Consider the following 25,393-nt stretch of genomic DNA (forward strand, 5'->3'; position numbering starts at 1 on the left):
GGATCGAGTCCCGCATTGGGCTCTCTGCTCAGTGGGGAGCCTGCTTCCTCCTCTCTCTCTGCCTGCCTCTCTGCCTACTTGTGATCTCTCTCTGTCAAATAAATAAATAAAATCTTTAAAAAAATAAAATAAAATAAAAGATAAATAGTGATTAAGGCAATGTTTAAATTGAATGAGTTGCTAACCCTTTATTTGAATACTTTGGAAGAGTACTACTTTAAAAAAAATTATTTATTTGAGAGAAAGAGAGCACAAGTGTGCAGAAGGGCAGAGGGAGAGAAACAGACTTGCTGCTCAGCAGGGAGCCTGACACAGGGCTCAATTCCAGAACCTTGGAGTCATGACCTCAACCAAAGGCAGATACTTAACCGCTGAGCCATCCAGGTGCCCCAAGAATACTACTTTTGAAAGGCCCTATCATAGCTCTGACTGCTATAAAAATAGTATCTAAGACTGAATATATAAGTATCTAAGTATACATATAGTATCGAAGGCTTATAAACAACAGAAATTTATTTTTCACATTTCTTGAAGCTGAGAGCATCATCAAGGAGCCGGCATAGTCAAGATCTGGTGAGGACCCTCCTCCAGGTTGCAGATTGCTGACTTCTTATATCCTCACACAACAGACAGCAGGAAGAAGCAAGCTCTTTCCATAAGCTTTACTTCTGGATCCTATCACCTGGAAAGTAGGGTTTACATGAATTTTGAAGGACACACTATTCCGTCCATAACAGTTCCTATTCTATACATTAAAAACAACATGAGAACATTAGAGGAATATATTGGTTTTAATTATACCCTTCCTGAAAAATTAGATCTAGCAAAGATATAATTAATATGATTCAAGTGTTAGAGCATCAGCTAATGCTTAGAGTGCAAACTAAAAAACTATTTATTCATGTTTCCCTTAAAAACATAACATGCAGGGCACTTGGGTGGTTGAGTTGGTTAAGAGGTTGTCTTTGGCTCAGGTGGTGATCCAGAGTCCTGGGATAGAGACCCACATTGGGCTCCCTGCTCAGTGGAGAGCCTGCTTCTCCTTCTCCCTCTGCCTGCTGCTCTGCCAACCAGTGCTTTCTATTTCTCTGTCAAATAAATAAATAAAATCTTTAAAAAACAAACAAACATAACATGCTCATCACTTTGAGCTACAGAGCTGGGATTGTATTTTCATAATTTTTTGGTTCTCTTAAAATTTTTTTAGAAAGCCAGAAAAAAAAAAAAATCACTTGTAAGCATAGGGAAAATAATTTAATTATTAAAATATTTCCTGTGCATAGTGTTATTTATTTATTAAATATTTCTCACTTGGACTAGAAATAACCATTAAAAAAGTCTTGTGTTGGGGCGCCTGGGTGGCTCAGTGGGTTAAAACCTCTGCCTTCAGCTCAGGTCATGGTCCCAGGATCCTGGGATCGAGCCCCGCATGGTACTCTCTGCTCAGCGGGGAGCCTGCTTCTTCCTCCCTCTCTCTCTGCCTGCCTCTCTGCCTACTTGTGATCTCTGCCTGTCAAATAAATAAATAAAATCTTTAAAAAAAAAAATCTTGTGTTACATATACTGCTGCACTTAATGCTTTCCAACTGTTTTCCTTATTCTTATTTTTTCATATTTATGCAAATATAATTAATACAATTGAATAAGTTAATGAGACACAATAATTCTTTTTTTTTTAAGATTTTTTATTTATTTCTTTGACAGACAGAAACACAAGTAGTCAGAGAGGCAGGCAGAGAGAGAGAGGAGGAAGCAGTCTCCCCGCTGAGCAGAGAGCCTGATGTGGGACTTAATCCCAGGATCCTGGGATCACGACCCAAGACGAAGGCAGAGGCTTTAACCCACTGAGCCACCCAGGCTTCCCGAGACACAATAATTATTAACTTAGCATCTAAAATATTTTTCATCAAATTAGTAATTTTCATCAAAATAGTAATTTTCATCAAATTAGTAATTATTTCTAATTGCTTTATTCTGGTAAGAAGTATTCTAAATAATAGAAGTTTTAAAAAGCTTGATACTCAAGATAAAATACATGTTCAGGGGGAAATAAAGGGTGGAAAGCAGATGAATAGAATTAGAAAAATCTTACATTTGGGCTACCATATAAAACTTGTTCAGGAGCTGGTAAGAAAGGGTTTTTACTATGAAATTTATTCTCAGATATCTAATTCATTGCTTTGGGGAAAAACTTTACTAATAAATACCAGGAACAAATCACCCCAAAACAGATTAGCTAATCATTCTATTTTTCTCCCAGAAAATAACATATTTATATTTCTTAAATCAAACAGTGATAGTTTCTTCAAGAATAGGATCAATACAGATATATGTTTAAATTTTTAATTAATTTATTTTTTATTAAGCTCCACATCTAACACAGCTCAAAGTCATGACCCTGAGATCAAGAGTCACATGCTCCACTGACTAAGTCAGCCAAGAGCCTCAAAATATAGTATTTGTAGTCATATTATCTACAAATAAGTTATTTTTATTTCAATGATATACTACTAATATTTCTTTCATAATTTCATGTTTACAAATTTTCTTAAATGAATCTTTTATACAACCTTCAATGTTATGCTATTACTGTTAGTCATTACTGCCTATAATCTGTGAAATAACTTGTTTATGTACTTATAGCATGAACTTGTTAAGATGGGAAACTTTGTACTTTAAAATTTAAAATATCCATAAATGCACATGCATACAGCCAATATTTATGTCAAAATAATTGTAATACTTACATTTTATACAACCTTACTTCTTCTCAGAAAACTTACATATATAGATTTCATTTGACAAGGATTAATATGCATGATTTATTTCACCAGGACATTTAATAAATAGTCCGTACACATAAAGAAGAAACTATGTAAAGACTAATTATGTGCTTTTATTGACTAATCTCAGTGCTTCAATTTCAATTAAGAGTACTTGTATGAGCCAACTGCCTTGTCTTCAACTGTTCTATTTCTTCTTGCATTCAAATCATTCAATCTCCTTCTCTCATGTCCTGGAAAATACCTGAAGTTCTTCCTTCTTAGCCAGTGTAAGCAACCCAGCATTTCCAATAGGACAATCTTCAAACAACTGAAATAAAACATGCAGAATGCTTCATAGAGCTCTCTACAAAATCAGCAATGACAACAAAAGAATGGTGCGTATGATTTCCACGAATATAATAGAACTTAAAGTGTCAATAAAAATCTTTTCACATGATTGCACTGAAAAAAGCTTTTTTTTTTTTTTTTTTGGCTGAAAGAAAGAAAATATTGGTTTTATTCATTGGCACTCATGTAGTTCACATCCATGGAGGACTTTGACTCTTAATAGAGAATGAATTAGATTGTATTATGTTATTATTAGAAAGACAAGCCTCACTTCTGTATATCTACTATCAAAACACTGTTCTCACTGTTGAGTGATCTAATTCAACAGACCTCGATACTTATCTTTTCTGAATAAATTATCACATGTAATTCTATTATTGCTTAAATTAGTAATGGATGATAGTTATAAGAATTATCCATTTCTTCCATTCAAACTGGATGTGACCAAAGCAACTCAAAGATTGGCTCTGTAATTGACCTTTAAGACTGCTAAGAGGGCAGGGGTGTTTACATTCAATTTATTTGATTTATATATTGGGATGGGCAAAGAATACCCATTGCTCAAGTCCATGTTTAGGTAAAGAGAAGACGTGGGAGAAGTTATATAATTTATCAGTTCATAAATCTCACACACTGCCTAAATTCTTCTTTATGTTTTCAAATTTTCATCCTGTTTCTCATGTTATTCTTTCTTTTTTTTTTTTCCTTTTTTCCTGATCTGTTCTGTGTCCATGGAGTTCAAACAGAACAAATTGCATTATTTGAAAGACCATGTCTAGTCGTTTTCTGTTTGTTTTCCCAATGGAAAACACCAGCAAGAAATCTGCAAATAGAAAATAAAAAGATCAGGGTATTTATTTCTTTGTGTTTTTGTTTGTTTGTTTGTTTTCCCTATCTTGCCAAAGTTCTGAGAATAGAAATAATGTATCTTATAGCTCCTGTCAGTTCTTAACTTTTCCACAGATCCAACTCTCTCTCTCTCTCCCAAATCTGTGTTTGGAAAGATTTCCCCCTTTCTTCTTCACATGTAGGCGTTGAAATCACTTTTTGCTAGTCCAGAGAAATAAAACACTGGATTATTTCAAATCCAGGAGAGAAAATAGCACAACTCCATCATTCTAAAAGAAGGGAGCAAAGTCAGTATATTTTGATGATAAGAATTCACTTACTGCTACCTGTTCTGATTGTTTGAACATGTTCACAATAATTCATCAGTATCTGTACCATAATGACAAATATGTAATGATTAGTATTAGCTCTGATTAGAACTACTAAATGCATTCTTCCTTATGCACTGATCTCATAGCATGCTAATGACATCATCAAAGGTCTTAGGCAACGTCAACACACAAAGTAGACCATGTTCAAAGACAGGGATGAACAACAACTTAGGCTCATCTAAAGTGGCTTTCACCTCAACTTGTTATCACAACAATGAGGAAGGCAAAGGATACAAGGTATTAAGGCAAATCAAGCAAGTGAAAGTAATTACGCCATGGTTAGTTCTTCTTAGGAAGGCACTGCTATTTGATTTTTCAAAGCAGATAAACAGTAAGGAAGCTCCTGAATGATGATTTCGGAGCTAAGAGATTGCTGCCTTTTATTACATTAAGGAAGAAAGAGTTTGCCTCAGTATTTAGGGGCGAAATAATCACATAAAAACCAATTACTTAAGGAGATGCAGCAATGCATTTTTTTTTGTTTTGTTTTGTTTTTGTCTTGTTTTGTTTTGTGTTTTCTAAAACTCTAATTTTTGTCCTCGGTATTGACTTGTTTTTCACAGATATGTAGCTAAATGACTGCAGCAGTGCTAATAATCATATCCAGAAATTTAATGTTTCAATGATGAAGACAGTGCAAATCTTCCTGTGGCTGTCTTTTGAAAGCAAAAATATAAATAAATAGTAAATAAATAAATACTTTGAAAATTTTGCTTAAAGGGCTTGGTAGGGTGGGGGGGAGTTGGAATTAAATTTTACATCTTGTCATAGTAGATATAAGGTAATTTTTAAACAACTTTACTTGGATATAATGCACATAGTATACACCTCAAACATTTAAATTATATAACTTTTTTAGTATATTCATTGAGCTATTGAACCATCACCACAATCAATTTTAGAATATTTCTATCTATCCAATAAAGAAATCTTTCATCTACCAGAAGTCACTCCCCAGTTCCCACCAAACCACATTGGGAACCACTAATCTACTTTCTCCCTGAAAGAATTTTCCTGTTTTGGACATTTTAAATGAATGGGATCATAGTGCTCTTTTATAACTATTTCTTTTACATACATATATGTGTTTACACATATATTTTTTATATATTTCCTGATGAATTGACCCATTAGAAATACATCAACACTGTTTTACAATTACTGTCTTAGATGGTGTTCTCTTAAATCAGATAGTAGAAAAGTGTTACAAAAGTACTTCTATATTGACTTCTTTTACCTATGTAGTTACCTTAACAATGTTATTTATTCTGTGGTGTGGTTTCCACTTACTGTTCAGTATCCTTTCATTTCAGCCTGACGGAGTCCCTTTAGTATTTCCTGTGGTGAAGTCTGCTAGAAACAGTATATATCAGATTTGTTGTTGTTGTAAATAGATTTGCTAGATATAGAATTCTTGCCTTAATTCTTCTTTCTTGACATATTTGATTGACAATACTACTATAGTCCAACCTCCATTATATCTGATGAAAAGTCAATTGGTAACATTGTTGAGTATGCCTGTATGAGTTATGTCCTGGAACACACATTGCTCCAAAGTCTGATACAATTAAATTTGAGCCTTTGGGGGCTTTGCCTCATTTCCTCCAGCTCCCTTAGCTGAGCAGTGGTGACTGCACAGACATCAGGGTGAACTGCACCACCATGTCTGCCTGCTCGACAAAATGGCCACCATCAATACTTGAACCCACTTCAGCAATGACTACCAAAACTTTAAGGAGCTCCATAGTGCTACTTTCTCAGGGGTCTGCAGATGTGTGAAGAATTCTTCCATACAGAAATATGCTGCAAAAATCATCAACACCAAGAAGTGATCTGCCCAGGATGACCAAAAACTATAATGTGAGGTCTGAATATTCTGACTTTTGAAACACCATAACTTTCATGAGAGTATTTCTGAAGAAGGTTTTCACAACCTCATGTTTGAACTTCTTCCTGGCAAGGAGCTCTTTGAAGAGATTGTGGCTAGAGAGTACTACAGTGAAGCTGGTGTTAGCAATGGTGTCCATCAGATTCCACCAGCATGACATTGTCCACTGAGATCTCAAGTCTGAAAACCCTCTGTAGGAAAGTAGATGCAAGGGTAGCTGATTTTGGTCTTGCTATGGAAGTATGAGAACAGCAGACTTGCTTTAAGTTTGATCGAACCTCAGGTTATTTGTCCCCTGAGGCCTTGAGGAAAAAAATCCCTCTGGAAAACCTATGGCTATTTGGGCCTGTGGGTTCATTTTATATATCTTTCTGTTGGGATATCATCCTTTCTTGGATGAAGATCAGCACAAGCTATATCCGCAGATCAAAGCTGGAGCCTATGATTTCCCATCTCGAGAGTGGGATACAGTGACTCCTACAGCAAAAACATAGTTAAACAGAAACCATAAACCCCACAAAATGCATCGCACCTCATCGGTCTTCCAAAGATCCCCCAGTGGCCTCCATAATGCATCACCGAGGGAATATGAAATAGTTGTGCAAGTTCAATGATCTGAGAAAACTGAAAGGTGTCATGCTCATGGCAATGCTTTTCTCTAGGAACTTTCCAGCTCCCAAAATCATATTGAATAAGCAGTCAGAGAGGGGTGATGTAAAGGACCAGAAACTACCATGGTGTATCCAGTTTGCAGATGGTAGGGAGAGCTCCATAGAAAGCTGCCCCAGCACCATGAAAGATGAGGACATCAAAGTGCACAAACAGGAGATCATTAAGATCAGGAAACAATGGACTAAGGTTGTTAACAATGGGGTCCTTGAGGCCTACAGGAAGATTTGTGATTTAAACCTTACATTTTTTTTTTTTTTTGAGGCCTAGGATGACCTCTCACAGAGGGGATCGATTTCCATAAATCTTACTTCAAGAATCTCCTATCTCAAAGCAACAAGTTTATCACACCGCCATCCTGAACCCACACATCTACATGATTCATGTATGCAGCTTACATCCCTGTGGAAGGCCGCAATAAGGCTTGAGATGAGGACCAAACCAGGCTCTGACTTGTGTCTCCTTTAAAGTCCGAATAACCTAACAAAAGGTTTAGGATGGGAAAAGTTGAGTAGCACTAAGAAAGGGTCTGTGCTATGTGTTGTGCACTCGCCTACATGACTTCCCACACTCTTGCTAAACAAATGAGAACAATTCGGTTGGGGTCATAAGTTCGTGGCTGGTCCTTGCTGCCCTAGTACAGCCCATAAATTACTTTCAGGTTTGCTGTATCAGTACAGAACAATTGTACTGGCATCAGCCATTGGGCGTCACAAGGTCTGCTTATAGTTAAGTGTGAAACTTATTATGGGAACCCGTGGTTGTTTAACTAGACATAGGTGTATTGCTTCTCCTATTATTACTATATATATGGCCTTAATGCTTTGAATAAACTTAGCACTGTTGGACATCCTCCTCAGTGGTCCTCCTGCCCCCATCTCTCTGCTTCTCAAGTTCTTTTCTTCATCCTCTTACCCTCACGTTCCTGGTCGATTTGTTGTGCCGGCCGCGACACATCCCCAACATTCTGTTACATGGATGGGCAGGGTCAGCCTCTCACCAGCCAGTTGGAGACCCTGGTCTGGCAACACTGGGATGGTAAATGGCTCAGTGTCCTCTATCACCACTATAATGGGCTCAGCCACAGAGGCATTAGGAGATGCCAGACAGCCAGAGGTCACTGAGTTTCTGCAGCCAGTGGTTCTGGAGGCCCTGAGGCACACAGGCAGTCCTGTTCATTTGAGGTTTAAAACAAATTACAGAGCAGTGGCCAGCAAGACATGAGTTTGCATGCAGTCCTGCTGCCTCCCTTTTATGTCTGTGTTTTTTACAGTTAAGCAGTTAAGTGTTTTTTATAGTTAAGGAAAGAAAAAAAAAGATTGTTTTAAAAAAATGGAATTCGTATCATAGCTCTGATTTTAATTGTTTGAGAAACCTCCACACTGATTTCCTTAATGGCTGCACCAGTTTACATTCCCAACAGTGCAAGAGGATTCCCTTTTTTTTTTAAGATTTTATTTATCTATGTGACAGAGAGAGAGATCACAAGTAGGCAGAGAGGCAGAGGGAAACAGAGAGCCTGATGTGGGGCTGGATCCCAGGAACTTGACCCCAGGACCCTGGGATCACGACCTGAGTTGAAGGCAGAGGCTTAACCCACTCAGGCACCCGGGTGCTCCGAGTTTTCCCTTTATTCCATATCCTCACCAGAATCTATTTTTTCATGTCTTTTGATAGTAGCCATTCTGACAGATGTGAAGTGATATCTTATTAATGGTTTTTATGTGCATTTCCCTAATGTCTAGTGATGAGCTTTGCTTTTCCTGTTGGCTATCTGTATATCTCCTCTGAAAAAATGTCTAATCAGATGTTTTGTGCCATTTTAAAATCAGATTGTCTGAGGTATTTGTTTTTTGTTACAGAGATGTATGAGTTCTTTATGTATTTTAGATATCAATCCTTTATCAAATATGCCTTCCAAATATTCCTCCCATTCAGTACAGTTAAGGGAATGTAGTCAGCAATATTGTATTAATTTTGTATAGTGATAGATGGTATTACATTTGTCATGGTAATTATTTTGTGATGTGTACAAATATCAAATCACTATGTTGTGTACTTGAAAATACATTATATGTCATTTATACCTCAATTTTAAAATGAGAGAAAGAAAAAAAATCCATACAAAAAAAAATTAGTTTTTAAGTACATTTTGGGGGGCTCAATCTGGCTCTAAGCAAAGTCTTCTCAGCTATAGTTTTGCCTGGTTCGCTGTTAAAATTCTGACAGGTTGAAGTTTGGCTTGTTGCTCTCATGGAACTACCAGCCCTCTCTTAATTGCTTATTACCAAAATTTCCATTGTTTTCAACAGTGCCCCTGTGCTTAAACTTCCTCATGCTCTGTTCCGAATATAGCCTGTTTCCTTGGGGAGAGGACTTTGTTCTTACTGCCTTCCTCTCCTCTTGTGTAAATCTTGTGCGTGTCTCGTGAGGCGTTGAGATAAGGGTAGAGACAGTGGCCAAAGTCTCTTAGAATGAAACCTTTGGTTTACAAACAGGGCTCTGTGCATGGGCAGAACATGTGATCTTCTCAGCATGCCTTTACTGGCGTAAAACCTCTATCCTATGAATAATGGTTAAGCAAGGATGTTGGGCCACTCTATCTGGAATAGACCCCCTTTCTTATGGGTTGAGGTTAGATGGGAGAGGGGAACCCCAGATCTCTCATTGTCTAATGTCTGGAATACAGGTCCTACAACATAGAGCTGGGGAGAAAAAGAATTGCTGATGTCTTGCATTTCTTGGAGAGACTGTAGCCCTAGTCTGTGACCTGGAAAGAGAGAGAGCAATCTTGGCCACACCCACCTGAGTAATGATTGATCATACTCAAATCTATAGGTTTGAAAGCATAGTGGCTCAAGTTTCCACTCCCTTGGTATTTTTATCAACACTTAGTAGAATTTCTATTTTCTTCAATAAGTTTATCTTTGTTTATATCCTTAAGACAGTATTCAGGGACATTAAATGTTTCAGTTGCTGTTTTTGTTTGTTTGCTTTTTTTATAATTTTCACCAGTAAAGTTTGTTTCTCTTGGGAAAGGGTCCTCTGCCATCCCAGATGTCATTAAAGTCAGTTTTTCCTCCCAAAAATCAAACATACTACTAGAAGGAATATAATTCTCATTACTGTATTTGAGTAGTAATGGATGAGATACATTTTGGGGAATGAACTACTATTCTTTATAGTACATTGTGATATTTTGAGTATATTAAATGGTGAAATACATGTGAAGTTATTGAGCATAGGAGCTGGCATATATATGGTTATTCACAAATTTTTCCTCTTTCTGAATATGTTGGGGGTCATTTTGTGATTATAATTAATCATCTAAAATTTATCTTGCCTAAAATATAGGCTTGAAAAAGCCTTTTAGGGATGCCTGGGTGGCTCAGTCAGTTAAGCATCAGCCTTCAGCTCAGGTCATGGTCCAGACTCCTGGGATCAAGTCCCACATCAGGCTCCTTGCTCAGTGGGGGGTCCACTTCTCCCTCTGATTGCTGCTGCTCTGCTAGTCCTCTCTTTTTCTCTCAAAAAAAAAAAAGTAAATAAAAATCTTTAAAAAAATAAAAAAGAAAGAGCTTTTTAAAGTTTTATATTTTGTCAAAAGAGAACAGATGTTGGTAAGGAAACTTTTTGGAAATTATAATGTCTCATATTTAATTAGCAGAAGTGTGAACTATGTTTAGTTATATATGTTTTATATCAATATCAATTTTTATGCTGATGTTCACATATGTATGTTTTTCTTACATCTGTTATTTCTGCATGGAGAAATGCATCCAACTAGTACTTCTAATCCTTACCAAGTCCTCAAAGAACCATGTAGGTGAAAAGAATAACCCCATTAATATCACAAGAGTGCCAATCTCCTCATAGGTTCACCCCATACATTCGATTTAGTTTAATCAATTTTATTTTGTTCCTGGCCTGCAATTGTACTCTGTCTTTCAGATTTGTGCACTGATTAAGGTTTTTGCCTTATCCTTGGAACTTATTAAGTATGTAACTGAGACTTACCTTTTGGCTTTTCTCATTTTTATCTATTTATGAGAATTAATATTAGTCCTATCTTCTCCTCACATGCCATGAGAATAAGTAAAAATATTAATCACTTCATCAACTCTATGAGCCAGATAACACTTCACATGCATTGTAAATTGTTATAAACCAAAATATATTTTTAAAAAATATTTATAAGTTCAATGAATTATTTTAGACTGTTTGAATTAGACATAGACCTGAGAACTAAACTGGACTATTATTTTTGTTTTTTAAAAGCACTGTAGGCATTATAGAGACAACCTCTCTCAGAGCTAGTGAAACTGGGGTAGAGATCAAGAAAAAGATGAACATACACTGAAATTTAAGGGATTCCAATATAAGAAGGGAATCCTGAGTGAGTGAATTAATGAACTTTTGTGTAAGAGAAAATCTTAAAATTAATAAAACATGCCAAATATTCTTAGTGAGTAGAGGTTTTTTGTTTTGTTTTAACCTCCAAGATTTTATTTAAACTCAAGTTAGTTGGGGCACCTGGGTGGCTCGGTGGGTTAAACCTCTGCCTTCAGTTCAGGTCATGATCCCAGGGTCCTGGGATCGAGCTCTGCATCAGGCTCTCTGCTCAGTGGGGAGACTGCTTCCTTCTCTCTCTCTGCCTGCCTCTCTGCCTACTTGTGATCTCTGTCAAATAAATAAATAAAATCTTAAAAAAATATATTAAAAAAATAAACTCAAGTTAGTTAACATATAGTGTAGTATTGGTTCAGGAGTAGAATTTAGTGATTCATCACTTACATAGAATACCCAGTGCTCATCACAGTAAGTGCTCTCCTTAATGCCCATCACCCATTTACCCCATTCCCCGACCACTTTCCCTCCAGCGAACCTCCGTTTGTTCTCTCTAGCTGAATCTCTTGTTTGCCTCCTTTTCTGTTTATTTTATTTTATTTTTATTTTCCTTCCCTGTGTTCACCTGTTTTGTTTCTTAAATTCCACATATAAATGAAAACATATCGTATTTGACTTTTTCTGAATGACTTATTTTACTTAGCATAATACATCTAGCTCTACCCACATGACTGAAAATGGGAAGATTTCATTCTTTTTGATGGCTCAATGATAGTCCATTGTGTACATAGAATCCACCTTCTTTATCTGTCATCAGCTGATGGACTTCTGGGGTCTTTCCATACTTTGGCTATTGTTGATAATTGACTAGAGGTTTTTTGGAAGCAACACTGAAAGATCATTTTTGAGAACAAGTTGACTTCAAATGTGGAAGGTTTGTTCTCTCCTTTAATAAGTAAAAAACTCAGTATGTGTTGCTATTGCTGTTGCTTTGTTCTTCTCAGGAGTAGAGGAAGCTGATACATTAAGGAAATGTAAGTGAATATTATGAACTATTGATATACAAGATTTGGACAGAACCACACATTAGGGGCTAGTTTCTGTTATCTAAGCATGAGCTGATAAGGAACTAAGCATGGGAAGTTGCTGTGGGATTGGAAAAAAAGAGCCAGATGCAAAAAAAAGTCATGAAGTCTGGACCAGCAGGCTTCCAGAAGGGAGCGAGAAGCATCAAGTATAAGCAATGTTTTTCAAAATAAGATAGGAAGAAAAACAAAAAGTGTTTCATCCTGGGGATTTTAGATCTATGCATATTATGCACAACAGGTAATGCTCTCCACTACAAAAGTTTTAAAATCTGAAATAATAAGCAGAGAATGTGGCATATTATATCCAGAGATAATAAAACTTCATAGCCTCAAGTGTGTGCTGTGAAATTTCCTTTATAAAACATTAATTATATGAATGTGTCACATTAAGCAGTTCTTGGAAAGAATTCTTATGTTCCACTCAGAAAGCTGGATTGATTTTTCTACTCATGAACAGTGCAAATTTAGTTAAAATATTGCTTCTCAAGGATTTTACTTTCGTGTGTAAGAGATTATTTAATATTGGCTATCAATTCAGGTAACAATTATTTCCAATGGGCAATCTGTTCTTAAGATATATGGAACCGATTAGAAAACCCCTGTAGGTTGAATATTTAATTATAAACAGCCTAATTAACTTAATTTCTCCTAATACTAGAGTCTGAAATTTTGCAGAAGTCGGAGAGATACACTTTCCCATTCAAGACACATGCTTTATCAAAATTTATCAGTGTGGAAAAAAAATATTATGATTTTCCCCATTCTGGAAGTTTATACATTTGGCAAAATGTAATAGTTCTTCTGATTTATGACTTTAAATTTATTAATTTTTATTACTAGAACTAATTATGGCCATTTCTACTTACTATTTCCCTCATTAGAAAGCTCCATTACACATCATCAGTCAATTAATGACTCATTGCTCTCACTGTCTTTTCTGCTGTGTTATATTAACTTCATGAGTAGCAAAGGGTTTAAGTATTTAGATAATTTTGATTACTACTATTTGTAAGAGAAAAGCAATCAAATTTGTAATAAGGTGATCTGCATCACATCCAGGTTTTCTCAAGCATGAATCTTACATTTTGGAAGTATTTTTCAAGAGATTAAAGTTTTCAATTTATTTACAAAAATATAAATAAAAATTAGGAACTTGAAAGGGCCCACATGACTGAGAGATCACAAAATGTATGCATTTTGTGTCTGCTTCTAACGGAATGTCTGCTTCTAAAGAATACAATTGTCACTATGATATTTAAAGGGTGAGACAAATCAATTTCAGTGATGAGAAAAGCTTTCTAATGTGGCATACTGGGAAAAGTAGAGGAACTAAAGACCTCATTTTTATTCTCTTAATAAATGCTGTGGATAGAAAGTGATATATCTCTGTTCTTTAATTTTGTATTACCAACTCAGCTTACGGAATGTATACCAAAAATTAAAACTTCTCATCTTTAATACCTTGAACATAATTTTGTAGCTAATAAGATAACAATGGCATATCAATATATATTCTGGAAGGAAAAGAATACCACTGATAAAAATAAAAGGAGATATTGTCATTACTGGGGAAGTATTTGCAACACTTGCATTTGGTAAAAGGAAACTACTAAGAAAATAGAAAGAATTCCTACAAAGCAACAAGAAAAAAGAGACATACAGGTGGAAAAATGAAAGAGGTAACCAAAATAGCCAGTATATATTCAAATGATATCAACTTCATCAACCATCACAGAAAGACAATTTGAACCACAATGTTCGATACTAAGTTTTGCCTGGGGTGTAGAAGAGCCAGAGCTACGATACATCGCTGTGAGTGAGAATATGTACATCTTCTATGCTATCTACTAAATCTCAGTGAACATCTACGACATTACTCTGCAATTCCATTTCTTGGAGTGTCCTCAATAGAAATATAAGTATCTATTCTCCATACCACATGTGGTAGAATGTCATAGCAGTGCTATTCATAGTATAGCAAAACTCTAAAATTATGTCTATCATCATTAGAAAGATAGGTAAATTATGGAATACTTGTGTAATCAAATACTATACAGAGTAAAATGAATTAAGTAATACTTACAGAACATGAATTATCCTCACAAATATAATATTAAGGGAAAGGAGCGAGATGGAAAAAAATACATACTGAATGATGACAATTCTTTTTTTTTTTTATCCTTCCAAATTTTTGTTTAAATTCTAGTTAGTTTACATACAGTGCAATATTAATTTCAAGAGTACAATTTCATGATTCATCACTTACATACAACATCCAGTGCTACTCATGAAAAATACCCTCCTTAGGTGCACTTGGGTGGCTCAGTGGGTTAAGCCTCTACCTTCAGCTCAGGTCATGGTCTCAGGGTCCTGGGATCAAGCCCCTCATTGGGCTCTCTGCTTGGCGGGGAGCCTGCTTCCCCCTCTCTCTCTGCCTGCCTCTCTGCCTACTTGTTCTCTCTCTCTCTCTCTGTCAAATAAACAAATAAAATACTTTAAAAAATAAATTTAAAAAAGAAAAAAGAAAAGTACCCTCTTTAATACACACCACCATTTAGCCCATCCTCCACCTACCTCTCCCCATCCACCCTCAGATTCTTCTCTATCATTAAGAGTCTTTTATGGTTTGCCTGCCCTCTCTCTCTCTCTGTTTTTTTTACCCTCCCAAATATTCATCTGTTTAGTTTCCTAAATTCCACAGATTAGTGGAATCATGTGGTATTTGTCTTTCTGTCACTGACTTATTTCACTTAGCATAATACACTTTAGCTCCTGAGCCTAGGTGGCTCAGTTGGTTAGGCAGCTGCCTTCGGCTCAGGTCATGATCCCAGAGTCCTGGGATCGAGTCCCACTTCGGGCTCTTTGCTCAGCATGGAGCCTGCTTCTCCCTGTGCCTCTGCCTGCCTCTCTGGTCTGCCTGTGCTCACTCTCTTGCTCTCTATCTCTCTCTCTCTGCCAAATAAATAAATAACATCTTTAAAAAAAATACACTCCAGCTCCATCCACATCATTGCAAATAGAAAATTCCGCTCTTTTTATTGCTGAGTAATATTCCTCTGTGTGTGTGTGTGTGTGTGTGTGTGTGTGTGTGTGTGTGTGTGTATACCACATCTTTATCCATTCATCAGTCAGTGTATACTTGGACTTTTTCCATAGTTTGGCTATTGTTGATAATGCTGCTATAAATGTTGTAGTGCCTATACCCCTTCAAACCCATATTTTTGTGCCCTTTGGATAAATACCTACTAATGCAATTGCTGGATCATAGAGTAGTTCTATTTTTAATTTTTTTGAGGAATCTCCATACTGTTTTTCAGAGTGGCTGCATTTCAAAAGCTAACAAAACTATTCTGTAGAAATTAGTATTGTGCATCCTTCTATAGAAGAGGGAGGTAGCATGAGAAGCTTTCTGAAATAGAGGAAAGTCACTAACCTGATCTCTTGGTTATCACAAAGTTACCTTTTTGCATTTTTTTCACTTTTTTCAGTGTATGCTAAGTTAAACAACAGAAATTAAAAAAAAAAAATCCTCAGGAGGGAGAGGAAAGAAAGAAAAGATTCAGAAATTAATTGTAACCTTTAGGGTTTTTTTTTCTTTCTATCTTTCTTTCTTTCTTTTTTTTTTTACTTGATCATGAAAGACTAAAAGAATGTTTGCACGAATGAGACATTGAGAAAGATTATAATTTTGTGGTCATGTTCAAGTTAGTGTGTGGAAAATATGAGGTTTACATCTGTATAATGGATATTTCAATAACTTACTTAAACTCAGAAATTTATTAGAATGAAATAATGCCTAAGTGTCAACTGGTGTATGTGGGTTTGTTTTGGTTTGGTTTGGTTCATCACCTGCAGAAGTCAGTGGAGTGTTTGGATTGGAGCTACAATATTGGCATCTAAACTACCCACATTTCACCTTCCTTGTATCTGTGAAAAAGAAGGATTTTTAAAAGAGAAAATGGAGAAAGGTCTTTAAAACACGAGTTTCTTTGGAAGAAAAGTGGCTTAAGCAACAATTTAGCCTCAAGTTATTGTTTCTTTCTTATGATCATAAGAAAAATGTAAAAGCAAACTCTAGTGTGTTAAAAATCCTACAAAATGGTCTTATGAATTGGGTTTATCTTTTGTTTGATCTAGTAAATCTTATATAAATGGTCTTCAAATGTGGATGCTTGATGTTTGATGCATTAGAAGCAGTTCAAAAGGCAGAAATATGCATGAAAATCATCTTTTTTTAAGATTAAATTTTATTGAGAAAAATATTTATCATATTTTTAAAAATGTGGTTGTGAATCTTACAGTAAAATTATAATAAAATAATAGGATAATATGAAGCCTATTTAAAGATTGGCTAAATATGATGGTCTCCAAATGTCTACAAATAAAAAAGATAATTAAAAATGAAATACATTACATATTGTTTTCTCATTAGATAACCCATACTGTCCTAATTCACAGTATGGCAATAGTAAGACCATATTCCTAAGAAAATATTTTAAAAGATAAAGAATAATAATTAACTCAAATATCTGTCTCATTAAAATGTCTTTCTGATTGGATTTTAACTTGGAGAATTAGTGGATTACTAGTAAATATGATGATGGTAAGGGAAAAATTAGTTTAGTAAACAGTTAAAATACATAATGTAGAAATAATACTTGACCAAGTGTAGAAAAAATGCCTTGTGTATTTTTTAATGGTTTTGTACAATAAATGGACTTTTGTGAAAAACCTAAAATTATAAAGAAAAGAAAAATTATACTGAATAAGAAATAGTTAAATATTTCTAACTAGAGGTTTTAGATTGCCAGAGCAGCTGTGAACCAATAGATGGGAAAATATTTGGTGGACAAACAAGAAAGAGGTCCACTCTTCTAAGGATTAATCTTTTTGGTTCCCCTGTGTTGGGAACAATTTCCACAAGCTCAATATAAGAGGAACAAGATAAAAACATTAACCTGATTTGATAAAAGGATATTACAAATAAAGAACTCAGAGAGACTTCAGAGACCACAGAGATCTATATAAAGGGCCACTATCTAATATCATCACACTAGGAAACTTAGGAATAAAAGAAGGACATCTTGGTGGCTCAGTCAGTTAAACATCTGACGCTTGATCTCTCCTCAGGTCTTGATCTCAGGGACATGAGTTCAAACTGCCCTCTGGGCATGGAGCCTAATTAAGGGGGGGGGGAGAAGAGAATTGGTATTTATTTATTATTATAAAAAATAATTATTTCAGTTAAGCATAAACCTGGATTCCCCCGGGAGAATGAGAAAATATGGACACCTTACAAATTCAGGACTTGAGCACATAAAAGCGCATATTAGTTTGATGGGTAACGTCCAGTAGAGCCAGTGTAGCCAAGATGCACTATGAAACCAGAACAGTTTTAAGTATGAAGAAAGTCTTGAAAAATATCTAGTAAAATCAGACACAGGGCTTAGGAGGTCATAGTGTTTGTTTAGAAAAGTAGAAGTATAGCCATTGTAAAAATTGACCTAGAGTCAGAAGAAAAAGCTAAAGTCCTCAGAGTATTTGGAGACCTGAAATATATTACCAAAGACAAGTAAACTATAACAGAAATAAGAATACAATTTGGGGAGCACCTTTGTAGCATGACACCAGTCTCCAAACAAATAAGATGATCCAAAAAATGAAGAAATGACAGAAATATGTCTGTTATTGAAAGTAACATCAAGAAATATAGTAGAAATAGTGAGAAATACAGCATCAAGAAAAATAAAGTAACTTATCAAATCTTAGTAACTCATCTCAGGAGAGAGGACAAGTCTACTTCCTTGGGAACTGTGTTTTAGAAGTCAGAAATATAGAGGACCCAGCATATCAGAACACACACACACACACACACACACACACACACACACACACACCACACATACACACACACACACACAGAATACACTGACCACTTCCATCAGTAGGGATTCAGAGCTTTGTGTTGCCATGAAACTGCTGAGATCATTTTCATGATCAACACCATTCAAACCCCAGGGAAAATCTTCACATCTCTCGTTTTATAATCTTGATATGGAAGACAGCATGGTCCAAATACCCAGTCTCACGAAGTTTTGCTGCAGCTGATGATGGAGAATGCTGCCTCCTAAAGTGGAGAGGATTTGATCATCAAAAGCATGAAGATTAAAGAAAAGAAAAAAGAATTGTCATATCCTTCCACATGAATCAATGAATTTAATGAAGTCTTGAATGTATCGTTTCTGTTTGATGCCAAATATCAAAGTTCTATGCCTATTTATCCTTCAGTCCATGGTTCCTGAAATACTCATAACTTAGAGTGGTAACTAATTGCCCATAGCAGTAAGGAAATCTTCCAATATTAACTATACATTATTACTCTCAAATCTTGATATAAATACCTATACATAATTAGTAAAGTATGATATGAATTATTCAAATTAGAAACTAGATTTCAATATAATTTTAATATGATGTTCAAAATTATGTAACAACTCAGGTGTATTTAAATAAGTTTGGTTTTAAAAATTGATATGTATTAGTTATAATTGTATTTTGCCTATCAATTTAATGCATAATTTGAATATACTTGGAGAAAAAATATTTGTAAGCATTTTTGAAGTATATATGTAAGGTTTTGACTTTTTAACACTAAAATTAAATTATATTTTTTCATGAAAATATATTTATATTTTATATACTTAGAATTTAAATCTCTTCATCATTACTATCAACAGATTGTATATTTATTTATTTATTTGTCAGGGAGAAAGAGCACGCACACAAGCAAGCAGAGCGGCAGGCAGAGGCAAGAGAGAAGTAGGCTCCCTGCCGAGCAAGGAGACAGATGCGGGACTGGATCCCAGGCTGCTGGGATCATGACCTGAGCTGAAGGCTGTGGCTTAACCGACTGAGTCACCCAGGCATCCCACTATCAACTGATTGTATAAAACTACCATTAGAATAAGATAACTAATGAATTTCCTGATATATAGAAAAAATAAATTTTATAGAATAAATAAGAAGGATTTATGTATTGTGTATACTCTTATTTTGTTATTAATATAAACGTTACTTGTATATCAATGGAACACCCAGAAGTATGCAATATTGGTTTTATTTGATATTTTGCAGACTTCCAGTTTTCCAAAACCTTAGCTTTAATCATATCTGTCAATTTTGTTGTTGCAATTTTGTTGTTGCAATTATTTGTCATAATAGAAGGAAAAAAACCATATTTTCACAATGGATTAACTTTACTTGCAACTTTAAATTTCTTAGACGTACAAAATGTTAGCCTCCATTTGTATTCTAGCAACAACCCAACAAATGTCAGAGGTGTGCCTGTTTAGTGGTTTTGGAAGAAATTAATGGATGTCTGCTGAACTATGATTCTACATGGAAATAAAGAGTCCTAACAGTTACAGGGGAAATGGATGGATAGAGATATACAAATAAATGAAAGCAAATGAAGTTTCAGTACTTAAGAATGAAAATGAAGAATAGTATGGAAAAGAATATACAAAGCAAATAAGAGGCAAAGTTACCACCTCTACATAGATTCCATCCTGAGTTTTCAAAGAATACAGTGGAGTGATTTTAAGTACGTATTGAGCATTCACTGCAAGATACAGATAGGTGTTCAAAGCCACATTCTTTTCTAAGATAGGGTTAGAATTCAAACCATAGGTTCTATGGCTTCAAACCGTACACTTGCTACTGTGTTCCATCTTATGACTCAAGTGATTGTTGTTAGAGAAAAAATAGTTTAGCTATAGTATATTTCTCAGTTATCTCTATAAAAATAATGTATTTTCTAAAGGCATAAAGGCAATGTTTCATATACACGAATGAATGTCTTTGTTTTGGAATCCAAATCAGTCAGATTAAAACGTAATTCTATAGTTCCCATCAGAGTTGGCTAACTACTATAATTAGCAACCTGGTGTAAGTAGTTATAGATGTCATCTAGATGCAAGATTTATTTTTTTTTATTTTAATAAACAATAGAGAAAGAATAGCGATTACCCTTGATAGATATTAGGTAACCCAAATCTATATTCTCGCCTTTGCAAATACCTTGACATTGTGACCATTTGCAAATATAAATTCATCAGTATTCACATAGAGTGATTTTTATTTTAAATATGTACAAAGATTATATGAAAATTATTGATTTCTTTCACCTTTGGGTCAATAAAAATACAGAATGACAATAAGATTATAGATCTAGATATATTTCATATTTCATAACATTGTTATGTTAGAGAGTACTAACATAACAAATATGGTTTTTGTTTGCTCCTGATGAAATTCTAAATATCAAGGTGTATTTCTTGACTACTGTGAAGTAAAATATATTTATGCCCTTCACCTTTTATTTCTTAGAAAGATTATTTTATCAGTTTCTCAGGGAAAACTTTCACCTCTTCTACTCAATCACATTTTATTGTTCTTGATAACCTAAGTCTGCTTTTAGAAGACAGAAGTCAATGATTGTAAACTGTAAAATATAAATAAATAAATAGAATAACATAAAACATTGTGTCTCTACATGAACTTTAACTGGGTTCAAGAGACTTCAATAAAATAGGTATTTGCAAATATATTTTTCAATTTTGGGTCTGCAATCTCCAAAGTTTCCTAGGTGAAATCTGAAACTGGCTCCTGTAATGAAGAAAGAAAACTGAAGAAAGAGATGAGCTATTTTAGATTGGTACGTGGCAGGCTTGTTTATTTGTTCATTTGTTTGTTTGTATTTGGTGGCAGATTTAATAAGCAAAGGAACTTACATGTGAGGCTTACCTTTGGTGGCCACAAGATGACTAGATCTCAACATCCACCCACCAGAATGGGGCTCAGTCACAGTCCAGATGATTTCAACAATACCTTACTCTCTCAAGGCTCCATCCTTGAAAATGACTTCCACTGTGGAAACAGTGGGGAGAGTGTGCATTCTAAGGACAAGGGAGAGTGTCTGGGTCCAGATTGCCAGTCAACCAGTGGTTCCACACACTAAGTTACATCCTACAGCACGATCCAGTACACAAACTTTGTATTCGGTACAGAACTAATGCTCTTTAGAAAACAAAACAAAACAAAACAAATATTTATAGAATTCTCATTGTTTTCTTGAGAATAAATGATCTACATGATTAATATTTGCAAGACAATTCTGAACATTTTTATCATTTATATTATTTTGAGCTCTACTTGGTTAAAAATAATATTTCCAAGGGCAATACTTATAATACATCTTTAAGAATGGTTTAACTTGTACACAAATAGATTTATAAATTTTTAGGAAAAAATGAAAATCTAAGTCACTAGATTAAAATCTTATATTTTTTATAATGTAGATGAAGTATCATGTAAACATGACCATAATAAACCCACCGTTTCCTATTCCATTTAATTAATGACTCAACTGTTCCAATTACTATTACGTGCATTATCCCTCAGAAAACAGATTAACAAGGATTATTCACAATACCTCTGTGGAATATTATGTTTCTTGCAGTAATGATGACAGAATTAAGATTTAGATGGGTTAAAACACTTCTTTTGGTTAAGAAGTGACATTAGGACTATACCAATATTTTAAAACCAATGTTCTAAAAATCAGAGAACAGTACTTCTCTAATTAGGTTACATTAACAATGACAACAAAAAGAATTGGTGTAAGAATGACCAAACTCAAGCTCTGGATCCATTCCATATAAACCATTTATGCCCTGGCTTCTTCATCTACAAAGTACTAGAAGAGTGTCTCTCACACGGTGTTGTTTTGATAATTAATAAAGATAGAACATTATTATTATTATTATTTTATTATTATATATTATTATGTTATTATTATAACCCTTTCCATATATCTATATTAATTATTATTATTATAACACTTTACATATATCTATATTAATCCTTACCACCACTTGTTGCAAAGTCAATATTACCTTTCCTATAGGGAAATTTAAAATAAGAAACTGTAATTAGGGGTGCCTGTGTGGCTCAGTGGGTTAAACCTTTGCTTTCGGCTCAGGTCATGATCTCAGGGTCCTGTGATCGAGCCCCGCGTGGGGTTCTCTGCTCATCAGGAATCCTGCTACCCTCTCTCTCTCTGCCCTCTTCTCATCCTGCTTGTGATCTCTGTCTGTCAAATAAATAAATAAAATCTAAAAAAAAAAAAAAACTGTAATTAATTTGGCTGAGGTATTACAATTAAATTTTTATTCCATTAAATTCAAATACAGTTTTCACTTTATTATATTTCTTCTAAATAACTTATATCAAAACTGGCATGCTGTTATATAATAAATATGTTTCTTTGTCTTTTTGAACTTTTCTCCATAGAGCAGTCATTTCTCTTTGCACAGAATATGGCTTACATCAATCTTTAAAGTGATATTTACAGGTAGAGAGAGTAGGTAAGTTTTATGTAAGTACCAGGCAGGGCCTCATGACTCCCAGAAATTTCCCCATATCGTTTTACTAATGTACTTTATTTTTTTTTTATTAGTGAAGATTTTCTTCTCTTAAAGGAGACTTTTAAGACATCATTCTGCAATTTTCAGTAATATTAACTAATGTCCTACTTTTGAATTAATAATTTTCCATTCCCTGAGAGTAATATCTTAGAAAGTGACATGGATGGATAACTACCTCTGTTAATATAATAGAAATTGTAGATTTTTTTTTTCCCACTAGAGATTGTAGATCTTTGAAATGCAGAGCTATATATTAAGGACTCTGAAGTCCAGAGAAAGGAGAATATTCATTGAAAGATTAGGGCAGTTCTCACCATTAGGATAAAGTCACTTTGCTGTTACATAATTTAAAAACATACTTGAATTTGTAAAGATAATCTGTGCACTGTCCCCAACTATTGTCCTATAAATGCTAAATAGTTGTCATCTGGCCAGTCCATACGAAAGGCCAGGCAAACACAAGAGTAAATATTTAAAACAATATGAAAAATTAAATAATTTGTATGTCTCAAAATACCTAAACATTAACCATTATGTACAAAAAACCCTTAAATTTCTTGACTGTTTAATTATTATCTAGACCAAAGTTTTTTGCTAAATATTTATTCATAAAAAGAATATTGGATCAGTTGTATGTTGAACAACAAGTAATCCAACATTTTAAAATTTCTTGTCAGTAAAATCAGTGTGAGGAGCTTGATGAAACTCATTATCAGAGGAAAAAAAATAACTTTTAAGATTTACTTACTTATTTTAGAGAAAGAGAGACTCTTAAGCAGATGACAAGCTGAGCATGTTGCCTGACACAGGGCTAAATCTCATGATCCTGAGATCATAACCTGAGCTGAAACCAAGAGTCAGACGCTTTACCCACTGTGTCACCCAGGTGCCACTCCACCAGAGAAACTTTTAATGAACTGTCTAAAATTAATGAAGTCAGTTATTCAATGTTTCCACAGATTGCACAAATGGCTTATAATAAATTGAGAACCATCATTCCACAAAGTCTAGGGAAATTTTTAAGAACCCTGCAAGGCCAGGCACTTCAAGCTGGGGCTGCAACTTTCTCCTGTAAGGAAATATTCCAGGGGCTGGACAACTGAATATCAACTGCCCCAGCAATCTGTTGCAAAGGAGCTCTTCTAGGTGGATTCGCATCTATTGAACACCAACAGATCCTTTCTCCCAGGCTCCAAGGATAGACCTGCATAGAGGAGAATGAAGTGTAGAAGCTGGACAGCAACACAAGACTTACCTACTTTCCATGTACATACATGCACAGCTCCTTCTCCATAGGGGAGATCTGGATGGGGAGGGAGGACACAGTGAAGGACAAATTCTCCATCCCTAGCATGCTAGCTGCTGCTCCACAGAGAAGAGGTTCTGTCCTATCCAAGGACGGCCAGGGCAAGCCTCAAAAATTAGCAGTCCCTGGCCCTGAAGAGCCTAACTGTATTTGGATTACATTGTGGAACAATTAATAATCAGGGACTTGATAAAAATAGTAAAGCAATCAGCTAGTTATAAGTGGAGACTAACAACTTGGTGGGTTACCAATAAAAGCAATCAGAAGTTAGTAAGATCAGGGAAAATAAAGTAGAAGACTGTGTTAAAAATAAGTAAATAAATAAAACAAAGCAATCAAACAAAGAACATACCCACAAACTCCCTGAAATATGGAAGTGGTTCCCAGACCACACACACAATAAATGGTGAAAAACTTCCCGACACAGGGCACTTAAACATAAACTCTCATTTATCAGAACTTACTGCTAAACTATGCTGACACAGGAGCAACATCTAGGAAACCAGGAAATAAAGACAATAATAAGAAAAAAATCTGAATAGGGACATGAAAGGCTGCATAATATGGAGTAAACAGACCTCATAAAATTAGTTGATACAGTAGTTAAGACAACATGATATTGATGAAAACGTAGACAAATAGATCAATGAAACAAAATAGAGAGCCTGGAGTCAGAATTACATAAACATAGTTAGCTAATCTTTGACAAAAGAATAAAGGCAGTAAAATATGGCTAGATAATCTTTTAACAAACGGTAATAATCTTTTCAACAAATGGTACTGGAACAACTGGATATCAACATGCAAAAAAGTGAATTGAGATGCAGACTTTACACCTTTTACAAAAAGTAACTCAAAATGGCTCTCAGAACTAAGTGTAAAATGCAAAACTTTAAAACTCCTAGAAGATAACTCAAGAGAAAATCTCTATGACCTTGGATATAGCAATGACTTTTTAGATACAAAATTAAAATCTCAATCCACTAAAGAAATAATTTATAAACTGGACTTGATTAAAATTATAAACTGTTGCTCTGCAAATTGTGTTGAACCAAGACACTGAGGAAATAGAAAAGTGAAAAACAAATAATAATAAAACACTGAAAGGAGACAGGAAAAAATGCCCAGTATTTCTACAAAGAGGTTTTAAATGTCCAGTTTTTAATGAAAAATGATGAGATGTGCAAAGATACAGGGAAGTAAGACACTTTTATAGGAAAATAAGCAGACATGAGAAGCTGAAGTTGAGGGATCCTTAATGGTCCATAGAAGCCA

The 25,393-nt window shown here is 34.9% G+C and overlaps 1 long non-coding RNA gene and 1 pseudogene across 1 annotated transcript; one reads left to right on the forward strand and one right to left on the reverse strand.

The window, feature by feature from the left end:
* The first annotated feature begins 6,015 nt into the window (after nt 1–6,015).
* LOC116575941 lies at nt 6,016–8,014 on the forward strand (annotated as a pseudogene).
* Nucleotides 8,015–12,047: 4,033 nt separating this feature from the next.
* On the reverse strand, nt 12,048–15,511 carry LOC116576156. The gene is made up of 3 exons (XR_004280061.1): nt 15,465–15,511; nt 13,858–13,859; nt 12,048–12,062 (listed from the first exon to the last, which is right to left on the reverse strand). It is a non-coding gene; the product is annotated as an uncharacterized LOC116576156 (long non-coding RNA).
* Nucleotides 15,512–25,393: the final 9,882 nt, after the last annotated feature.

This window comes from Mustela erminea, chromosome 17, assembly GCF_009829155.1.
Source record: "Mustela erminea isolate mMusErm1 chromosome 17, mMusErm1.Pri, whole genome shotgun sequence".
NCBI classification, from domain to species: Eukaryota; Metazoa; Chordata; class Mammalia; order Carnivora; family Mustelidae; genus Mustela; species Mustela erminea.